Source organism: Gastrolobium bilobum, unplaced genomic scaffold (assembly GCF_033153095.1).
Source record: "Gastrolobium bilobum isolate Gb01-03AN ecotype WA unplaced genomic scaffold, APGP_CSIRO_Gbil_v1 utg267379, whole genome shotgun sequence".
Lineage (NCBI taxonomy): Eukaryota > Viridiplantae > Streptophyta > Magnoliopsida > Fabales > Fabaceae > Gastrolobium > Gastrolobium bilobum.
The window spans coordinates 6355-17246 of NW_026895648.1; the positions used below are offsets into that span (position 1 = coordinate 6355).

General features: G+C 37.9%; 1 non-coding gene across 1 annotated transcript; it reads right to left on the reverse strand.

Moving 5' to 3' along the window:
- Positions 1–5295: 5295 nt before the first annotated feature.
- Positions 5296–5402, reverse strand: LOC133286641 (small nucleolar RNA R71). Its single transcript, XR_009748157.1, has one exon. It is a non-coding gene; the product is annotated as a small nucleolar RNA R71 (small nucleolar RNA).
- Positions 5403–10892: the final 5490 nt, after the last annotated feature.

Consider the following 10892-nt stretch of genomic DNA (forward strand, 5'->3'; position numbering starts at 1 on the left):
TAAGAAAAAGGTTGATCAACATCACATAGTAGATAATTCATAATGGAAATTGGTTCATCTATAAATTCATGTTTGAGGGAAAATGACATCTGACTACTTGTTTACATTATAATTTACATTTTATTTATTTATCAAGTTTTAATTCAATTCAGTGTAGTTTCTGGTGACAAGAAATCTATGCAATCTATGAACTTTTGTTTGATTCAACTCAAGTACATATGGTTAGTCAGTGCTTGACACAAATCCTCGTGGGAACGATCTTTACTCATCATTTTATTACTTGTATGACTAGTACACTTGCTAAATGTCCAACAAGTTTTTGGCGCCGTTGCCGGGGATTTGTTTTTCAACATTGACAGACACCATTAATATTTGAGATTGAATCTTTTATTTTTCAGCAATTTATATTTTCATCAATTCTGGTCCAGAGCGCTACAACGTTCAGACGTAACCGTTTTAGCGCAAGGCTACGCACACCAATGTGCACTTGTCTCTGGAGACCAGCGCTAAAACGCTTGATTTAAACGTTTTAGCGCTGGTCCACTCATATGATTTACATGTTTCTGGGTAGTTTTCTTTAGTTTTATTTTGCTGTTTGTTTATTTTTGTAATTCAGTTTAGTACATTGGGATATTCACTGTTTTGATTGATGCACATTGCGATAGTACTGATGCTATTGAGTTATATATGAATGTGTTTCAGTGATCAATTGCTGCTTTAGATTCAAATTAGTTGCTGGGGACAGCAATGTTTAAATCTGGGAATTGGGTGTGATTGAATGGCAAGCAAATTTCATGGAGATGTCACACGAATTGATGAGCCAAAACAGGGAAATATCTCAATCTTTTTCTTTTCTAAGTTTTCTGTGTGATTTAGATTTTAGCTGTAATATTGAATTTGGAGTTCAGTTGTGATATAGAATTCCATGAGGATTTGACTGATCAAAGTTTTATATGATTGATCAAATTAAGGATACAATCTTATACTTTGCATGTTGAGCTTAAATGAAATGATTGCATGAATCATTCAATGTGTAAGAGTAGAAAGATTAGTTTTGATGCATATAGAGAAAATCAAGCATGCACTCTGAAATGTGAGGAAATTGAGCCTATACAGAAATTTTTTTGTTCAGAGAGCACTTCACTGCATGAATAGCTCTAGAACTTGCCCTGTTTCTTGCTTGAAATGGTTGATTATGTGTAGGGTAGAGGCATTTCCTTCTTGAACCAGAAAGTCAAATGGCCAACCTTTAAGTTCCAATTGCATGAAACACTTGAGCCTAGCCTGTTGTCTATCAAGCCAAGAACCACATTTATTCCAATCCTTCAGATTAAAAGTTTCAGATAAGTGATAAGGGATGGAGTGTTCTGTGGGGAGGAAAGTGTTTTTGCAATAAGTGAATGCAAGGTGTTGGAAACATAAGAAAGAAAGAAGGAAAAGAAAGAAAAGGTTGTGAAACACAAAGTGTTTGGAAGAGACAGAGGGAAGTATTAAAGACACAAAGTGTCTGAAAGATAAAGAAATTTTTTTTTGTTAAAGACACAAAGTGTCAGGAAGAAAAGGAGGAAGAAAGGTTCAAAGAAAAGAACAAGGAATGAAAAGGAAGAAAGTTGAGGGAATTAGGAAGAAATTGATTAATTACTGTGAATTCCCTCTTATCTGAATCTGATTCATTTGATCTGAACTTACCCTTTCACAGAAATCCTTACCTTTAGTCAAGCCACACACCAAGCCTCATTGCTAATCATACCAAAACCTTTTTGATCTACCTTATGGATCATTGTTACTATGAATAGTGAGAAGATGGGCAAGCCTATGGTAGTTTGAGTGTAGTGAAGAGTGAGTGATAAGTACATCCTTAAACACTAGTGTGCAAGAGTGTTAAAATTCTCATAATTTTTGAGAAGTTCCTAGTGAGAGGGTGTTGTTGTTTGGAAGTCTCTGTATATCATCTTTACTGATCTGTTGAAAAGTCACAAATGATGTTGGGAAAATCATAGGAAATAAGAGATTGCATAGTTATAATTTTGTATCATGAAATGTTGATCTTTTGTTAATTGAAGTCCATCCTCATGAATTTCATCTGTAAAGAATCTCAAGTCCTTCTCTGTTTTAATTCATTGCTGAGGACAACAATGTTCAAATCTAGGAATTGTGATGAACCCTTAGTTCATCAGGTTTTTAAGCATGAATTAATATCAATTTGTGTGATTAAATGGATGGAAAAGAGGTTAATGTCTTGAATTTATGAATGGTTAATTAGATGTTTTGTTTATCTATTATATGATTGTATGATGTTGTCTTGATTAATTCTTCATGTTGAGGAATAGTGTAGAACAGACATGTTTACATTGTTTCTCTATTTTTGACAACTTCATCATCAGTGTTCTAGTAGTCAAGGGATTGATGCTAGGATTCTGATGTGATCTTAAGACCTTAGTAATTAATGCATGTATTAAGAAAGGAATCACCAAGGGATTGGGGTTTCTGATAATGTGTCTATCAGGGTAGTAAGGGATTATATCTGAAGATGATAAGAAAAAGGTTGATCAACATCACATAGTAGATAATTCATAATGGAAATTGGTTCATCTATAAATTCATGTTTGAGGGAAAATGACATCTGACTACTTGTTTACATTATAATTTACATTTTATTTATTTATCAAGTTTTAATTCAATTCAGTGTAGTTTCTGGTGACAAGAAATCTATGCAATCTATGAACTTTTGTTTGATTCAACTCAAGTACATATGGTTAGTCAGTGCTTGACACAAATCCTCGTGGGAACGATATTTTCTCATCATTTTATTACTTGTACGACTAGTACACTTGCTAAATGTCCAACAAGGAAGTATAACAAATCATCAGGGTAATATAACCAAAAACTTGTTGGACGTTTAGCAAGTGTACTAGTCGTACAAGTAATAAAATGATGAGTAAAGATCGTTCCCACGAGGAATTGTGTTCAAACACCAATATACCATAGAAAACTAATTTGAATCAAACACGTGGTTAATTCCTTATTGGGATTGTATCAACCTGAGAAAAACTTGGAAAGTTGATCTGTCATATTTCAATCCAACCTCATAAATTTCATGTATAAAGAATCTCAAGTCTTTCTCTGTCTTTAAAGTTATTGCTGAGGACAGCAATATTCAAATCTGGGAATTGTGATGAACCCTTAGTTCATCATGGTTTTTAGCAGGAATTAGGATCAAATTGTGTGATTAAATGATGAAAAACTAGGTTAATGTCCTAAGATGTATGATTCTTGTAGGAAAAGAAAGCTTGAAAGACAACTGGAGAAGGAAGAAGATTCTGGAGCTCAAGAGGAGAAAAATTGCCTAAGTGTTGAGCGCTAAAACGTTCACACTGAGCGTTTTAGCGCCTTGCTACAGGAAGAGGCCAAAACTTGCTGGTGATGAGCGCTAAAACGCCTACACAGAGCGTTTCAGCGCGCTGCTGCACTAAGAAGATGGAAAATTGCTGGTCTTGGGCGCTAAAACGGCCTGCAATAAGCGTTTTAGCGCCCTAAAGTGGAAAAAGATTCTGGTCTTCCCCGCTAAAACGTCCAAATCAAACATTTTAGCGTTGGAGTCAGTTAAAGTTAGTTGAGCATTCACCAAGTTTGGACGCTAAAACGGTCATTCCTTAACGTTTTAGCGTTGGAATCAGTTAAAAGCAGTTGAGCATACGTAAAGCATGGACGCTAAAACGGTCACTTATGGACGTTTTAGCGCCCACATCAGTTTTCTATTTTTAATTGTAACACTATATAAGGCAAAGCCTTGACACTTAGAATATATCTGGATCTGAGGGATCTGAACTCTCTCTCTCTTAAACTTAGTCTGACTTCTCTCTAAATTCTCTTAGTTTTTGTATTAGGATTTCCTTGTAATAGTTTGGAGATTGAAGACTTTCAACATGGAAATGAAGTTTGTTTCTTCTTCTCTTATTTCTTCCTTAGTCATGTCTGAGTAGAGTCTTTGTAGTCTGAATGCAATAGAACTCCATGATAATACTATGTTGATTTGATTGATATGATGAAGTATTTTTCATGTGTTGATTTGAGATTTTCTGATTTAATTTTTTCAATCAAGGAAGTAATATAGAACAGGGATATTTATATGACTTCTGTATTTGATAATCTCAACTTCAGAATTCTAGTACTCAAGGGATTGATGCTAGAGTTCTGATGTAATCTTAAAACCTTAGTATTTCATGCATGTATTAAGAAAGAGATCACCAAGGGATTGGGGTTTCTGATTAATGTATCTATCAGGGTAGTAAGGAATTACATCTTGATGATAAGTAAAAGGTTGATTAACATCACATGGAAAGGAATTCATCATATGATCAGTTTTTTTTACATAGGTTATTGTGGAGGAAAATTGTTTTCTGACTACTTGTTGTTTTATTAATTCCTAATCCACATTTACTTTGTGTCAAATTACTTACAATCAATTTTCTGGTGACAAATTATTCATGATTTTTACAAACTTTTATTTGATTCAAATTAGTTTTCTATGGTATATTGGTGTTGGAACACAATTCCTCGTGGGAACGATCTTTACTCATCATTTTATTACTTGTACGACTAGTGCACTTGCTAAACGTTCAACAAGTTTTTGGCACCGTTGCTGGGGAATTTGTTTTTCAACACTAACTGATACTATAGAATTCTGAGATTGAATCCTTTTATTTTCAGTATTTTAGTTTATGTTAAGTTTCTGGTCAATTTTGATTCTGGTATATGCGAGGTACACTTGATCCGAATTTGTTGTTGTATGATCCAGAGTTAGAAAGGACATTGAGGAAGCACAAAAGGGCAGCCAGGCAAAGGAGACAGTTGCAAGAAATTGGTGAATCAAGTACGGTTAATTAGGAAGACATAATGGCAGAGAATCACAGACCACCACCACCACCACAGAGGACACTGGGAGAGTACATGACTCCTACAGTGATTCCTCCAATTGGGAGTGTTGTGCGCCCAACAGTGGAGCCCAACAACTTTGAATTGAAGCCTGCTTTGATTCATTTGGTGCAGAAGGATCAGTTTGCTGGAACCAGTGCAGAGGACCCTTACTTGCACATAGAGAACTTCCTATTGTTGAGTGATACTGTGAAGTTAAATGGTGTCACAAGAGATGCAATTCTGTTGAGACTATTCACTCATTCACTAACGGATGATGCAAGGAGATGGCTGCAATCATTGCCACAAGGAAGTATAACAACTTGGGATGATTTGCAAACCAAGTTCTTGCAAAGGTTTTTCTCAGCATCCAAGAGGGCAAAGTTGAAGGATGAGATTACAAGCTTTAAGCAGAAAGAGTCAGAATCCATTTATGAGGCTTGGGAGAGGTTCAAGACTTTGTTGAGGAAATGTCCACAGCATGGAATTGAGGCATGGCAACAAGCAGCAATCTTCCCGCAAGGAATGACCACTAACACTAGAACCTTGGTGCATGCCACTGCTGGTGGATCATTGACTACCAAGATCCCTCAAGAAGCTTTGGATATCTTTGAGTTATTAGCATCTCAAGAATTTGATAATGCCCCAGTGGCTGACAGAAGGACAGGAGTCATCAGGTTGGATGGGTATGATGCTCTGTTGGCAAGGAATGATCAACTGATGCAGACACAGAGACAACAGTAGCAACAATTAGATACTCTTATCAAGCAACTCTCTTCACAAAAGGTAGCCTCTGTGGTAACCAAATGTGTATGTGCTATCTGTGGCAAGGGCCATGTGACAGAGGAGTGTGATTATGGGGGATCATCAGAACAAGCAGAGGTGAATGGAGTGTGGTATGATCAGAATAATCAAAGGAACTACAACAATCAGGGAAAGAATGTTTATATGCCACCATGGAAAAACAAGAATCAACACCCAGGATTCAGCTATAGTTCCAACCATCAATTGAATCCACCATTGCATCCTCCACCGCCACATATGAAAGAGAAGTCAAGTGATCCTGCTGCATGGGAGAAAGCGTTTGCTCAGTTATCTAAGACAACTCAGGATTATATTCAGGGTTCTAATTCATTCAGGGAAGAGACAACTGCATTCATGCAGGAGACCAGAACTTCTTTCAGAAATCAGGAAGCATCAATCAGAAATTTGGAGACCCAGATTGGTCAATTATCAAGACAGATATCAGAGAGACCAGGAGGGAAATTTCCAAGTGATACACTAGTGAATCCTAAGGAGCACTGTAAAGCAATTATAACAAGAAGTGGGTTAGTACTTCAACCAGGGAAAAAGAAGGTGGAAAATAATAAGAATGAAGAAGAGGTAGTGGTTGAAGATGTAGTCTCTGATGATGAAGTAGAGAAGATGAAAAATGAGAAAAGTGAGAAGGAAGTAGTTGTTAGAGATGTTATAGTTGGAATTGATAAAGAAGAGGAAGGGAAGAACAATAAGAATGAAGGAGAGGTAGAAGTTGGTAAAAATGCTTCCCCACAAAAGATGATGAAGATTGAAAAGAAGAAGATGGCTGACAAGAAAGAACAGCCAGTTATTTATCTCCCTATGCTAAAGTTCCCTACCCTCAGAGGTTGAAGCAAGAGATTCAGAAACAACAATATGCAAGATTTCTGGATATCTTCAAAAATTTACAAATTAACATACCATTTTCTGAAGCACTGGAAAATATGCCTCACTATGCAAAGTTCATGAAGGATCTTCTTACTAAGAAGAGGAAATTAACTGATGGTGAGACAGTGGCCCTAACAGCAGAGTGTGGTGCCCTAATCCAAAAGAAGCTTCCAACAAAAATGAAAGATCCTGTAAGCTTCAGTATCTCTATTGCTATAGGAGATGTGGAGGTGGGAAAGGCATTGTGTGATTTGGGAGCCAGTATAAACTTGATGCCGTTGACAGTATGTAGAGCTTTGGAAATCAACACTTTGAAGGAGACCAATCTTATTCTGCATCTTGCAGATAGATCTATCAAGAGGCCTGAAGGTGTGGTTGAAGATGTCTTGGTCAAGGTAGACAAGTTTATTTTTCCAGTGGATTTTGTGACTCTTGACATGGAGGAAGAGGATACAGAAAGTCCTCTATTGTTAGGAAGACCCTTTTTAGCAACTGCAAGATCTTTGATAGATGTTGAACAAGGAAAATTGTTGCTAAGGGTGGATGAGGAAACAGTCACAGTTGATGTATTTGAAACCATCAAGCATCCTGTTGATGTTGAGGATTGTTTTAGATTGGATGTGATACAGGAGGTTGTGGAAGAAGTGAATAAAAAGGAAGAATTCCCAGTTGAGGAACAAAGATCAGAAGAAGAGACAGGTACAGCAGAAGATTACCAAGAAGAGCCAGAAGTGGAAGAGCTTGAGAAGAAGATTGATGACATTCCAAAAGGAGCACCTAAGGTAGAACTTAAAGAATTGCCTTCACATTTGAAGTATGTGTTCCTTGGGGATGATCAAACATATCCAGCAATCATTAATGCAATGTTGTCTGATGAGGAAGAACGGAAGTTGATTAAGGTACTCAAGAAGAATAAAATGGCTATTGGATGGCAATTTTCAGATCTTAAGGGTATTAATCCTTCTTTTTGCACCCACAAAATATTGATGGAAGAAGAGGTCAAACCAGTAAGGCAACCACAGAGGAGACTCAACCCCACTATGAAGGAAGTAGTGAGGAAGGAGGTGGTGAAGTTGCTTGATGCTGGGATGATTTACCCCATTTCAGACAGTGCTTGGGTGAGTCTTGTGCAGACCGTGCCCAAGAAAAGGGGGATGACTGTGGTGAAAAATGAGAACAATGAGTTGATTCCCACAAGGACAATCACTAGCTGGAGAATGTGCATTGATTACCGGAGGCTGAATAAGGCAACCAGGAAGGATCATTTTCCACTTCCTTTCTTGGATCAGATGCTAGAGAGGTTGGCAGGACATGCTTTCTACTGCTTCTTGGATGGTTATTCAGGGTACAATCAGATAGCTGTGGCACTAGAGGATCAGGAGAAGACTGCTTTTACATGTCCATATGGAATATTCGCATACCGGAGGATGCCTTTCGGCTTATGCAATGCTCCTTCCACCTTTCAAAGGTGCATGCTTTCCATTTTTCTGATATGATAGAAGAATGCATAGAAATTTTTATGGATGATTTTTCTGTATTTGGTTCTGATTTTGATGTATGTCTAGGGAATTTAGATTCTGTTTTGAAAAGATGTCAAGACTGTAACTTGGTTTTGAACTGGGAGAAGTGTCACTTTATGGTGACAGAAGGTATAGTTCTTGGACACAAGGTGTCTTGGAATGGAATTGAAGTGGATAGGGAAAAAATTTCTGTGATAGAGAAACTTCCTCCACCTGTAAATGTTAAGGGTGTGAGGAGTTTTCTTGGTCATGCAGGATTTTATAGGCGGTTCATAAAAGATTTTTCAAAAATTGCCAAGCCCTTATGCAAGTTATTGGTTAAGGACCAAGAATTCCTGTTTCATGATGAATGTTTGCATGCATTTCATGTTTTAAAAGAAAAGTTGACCACTGCATCTATCATGATGGCACCTGATTTTTCATTATCATTTGAATTAATGTATGATGCCAATGATTATGCTGTAGGAGTGGTATTGGGCCAAAGAGTGAATAAATTGTTGCATGTCATTTACTATGCCAGTAAGATCTTAAATGATGCACAAAAGAATTATGCTACTACAGAAAAAGAATCACTGGCTATTGTGTATGCATTTGACAAATTCAGGCCGTATCTGTTAGGATCAAAAGTCATTGTTTACACTGACCATGCAGCTTTAAAGTATTTGTTAAGCAAGCAGGATGCTAAACCCAGGTTGCTCCGCTGGTTGTTACTGTTGCAAGAGTTTGAGGTAGAGATCAAGGACAAAAAGGGAGTTGAAAATTTGGTGGCTGATCACTTATCCAGGATTACAGAAAAAAAGCTTCAAGAAGGACCGGAAGTAGTGATCAGAGAAGAGTTTCCTGATGAACATGTTTTGGCAATATGTGCTGTAACAGAGATGGTTGGGGATAAAGTCTTATCTATCAGTATCCCACCATGGTTTGCTGATTTTGCCAACTATAAAGCTGCTGGATTGATGCCTAAGGATTTAACATGGCAACAGAGGAAGAAATTTCTGCATGATGTTAAGAGGTACATTTGGGATGAGCCATATCTTTTCTATAGATGTTCAGATAGTGTGATTCGACGGCGTATTCCAGAGGAGGAACAGAAGGATGTGTTGTGGCATTGTCATGGTTCTGGATATGGTGGACATTTTGCAGGTGAGAGAACTGCAGCAAAAGTATTGTTGAGTGGCTTCTACTGGCCCACTTTATACAAGGATGCAAAGAAGTTTGTGGAGGCATGTGACAACTGTCAGAGAACTGGGAATATTTCTAGGCGACATGAAATGCCGTTGAACAATATCCAGGAAGTGGAGATTTTTTATGTTTGGGGTATGGATTTTATGGGACCTTTCCCTTCTTCCTACTCTAACAAGTACATATTGGTGGCAGTTGATTATGTTTCCAAATGGGTTGAGGCCATAGCTACACCAACCAATGATTCCAGGGTGGTGATTGCTTTTCTGAGAAAGAATATATTTTCAAGATTTGGAGTCCCTAGAGCTATCATTAGTGATGGGGGCACTCATTTTGATAATAGGATGGTGGAGTATGCCTTGGCTAAGTATGGAGTGAGGCACAAAATAAGCACTCCATATCACCCACAGACTTGTGGTCAGGTTGAGATTTCCAACAGGGAATTGAAGAGAATATTGGAGAAGACTGTTGGGAATGCTAGGACCCAGTGGTCCAAGAAACTTGATGACACCTTATGGGCATATAGGACCGCTTTCAAAACTCCTATTGGGATGTCTCCATTTCAGTTGCTGTTTGGAAAAGCATGCCATTTGCCAGTTGGATTGGAGCACAAGGCTTTGTGGGCTGTGAGATATCTGAATTTTGATTCCAAAGCAGCGGGACAGAAAAGATTATTACAACTAGATGAATTGGATGAGTTTCGTTTGTCTGCTTATGAAAGTTCCAGTTTGTATAAGGAAAAGACAAAGCTATGGCATGATAGGAAGATCACACCTAGAGACTTTAAGGTGGGGGATCAAGTACTTCTGTTCAATTCCAGGTTGAAGCTGTTTCCAGGGAAGTTAAAGTCTAGATGGTCTGGACCGTTTGTGGTAAAAGATATGAAACCATATGGGGCTGTAGAAATCAGTTCTTTGGATTCAGACAGAAGTTTTACAGTCAATGGTCAATGATTGAAGTTATATGTTGGAAGTGTTGTGGATAGGCAACTACTGACAGTTGCTCTATTAGAGGTAAAATAAATCATACCCGTCAGGCTCGTGACGTTAAACAAGCGCTGAGTGGGAGGCAACCCACTGTACTGGGTATGTAATTCCATGTTCATACCATATCCTTAAGATGAAGAAGAAAAAGGAAAAAAAAATTTGAAAAATCAAAGAGAAATTTTTTTTGCTATGTGCTGGGCGCTAAAACGTCAACTCTGACCGTTTTAGCGTCCCAAGAGTTCCATCATTATGAAACTCTCTGGTTGTGCGCGCTAAGACGTTCATTATGAGCGTTTTAGCGTTCACCAACAACACCAATACAGGCACTCTGGCCAACCGCGCTAAAACGCTCAGTATGACCGTTTTAGCGCTGTGCTGCACAAAGTGTGCATTTTCTCTGGACAAGGACGCTAAAGCGCTGGTAAGCCAACGTTTTAGCGCCCTGTCACTAATTCGATATAACAGAGTTTCTTCTCTCTTTTTCTTTTATATTCTTTCTCCTCTCTTTTTCACAACACGATTTCTTCTCTCACATTTGCATCATCAACCTTCGTAGTTTCCTCCACATCCTTTCATCAACATCACGGTATTTTTGATCCAAATT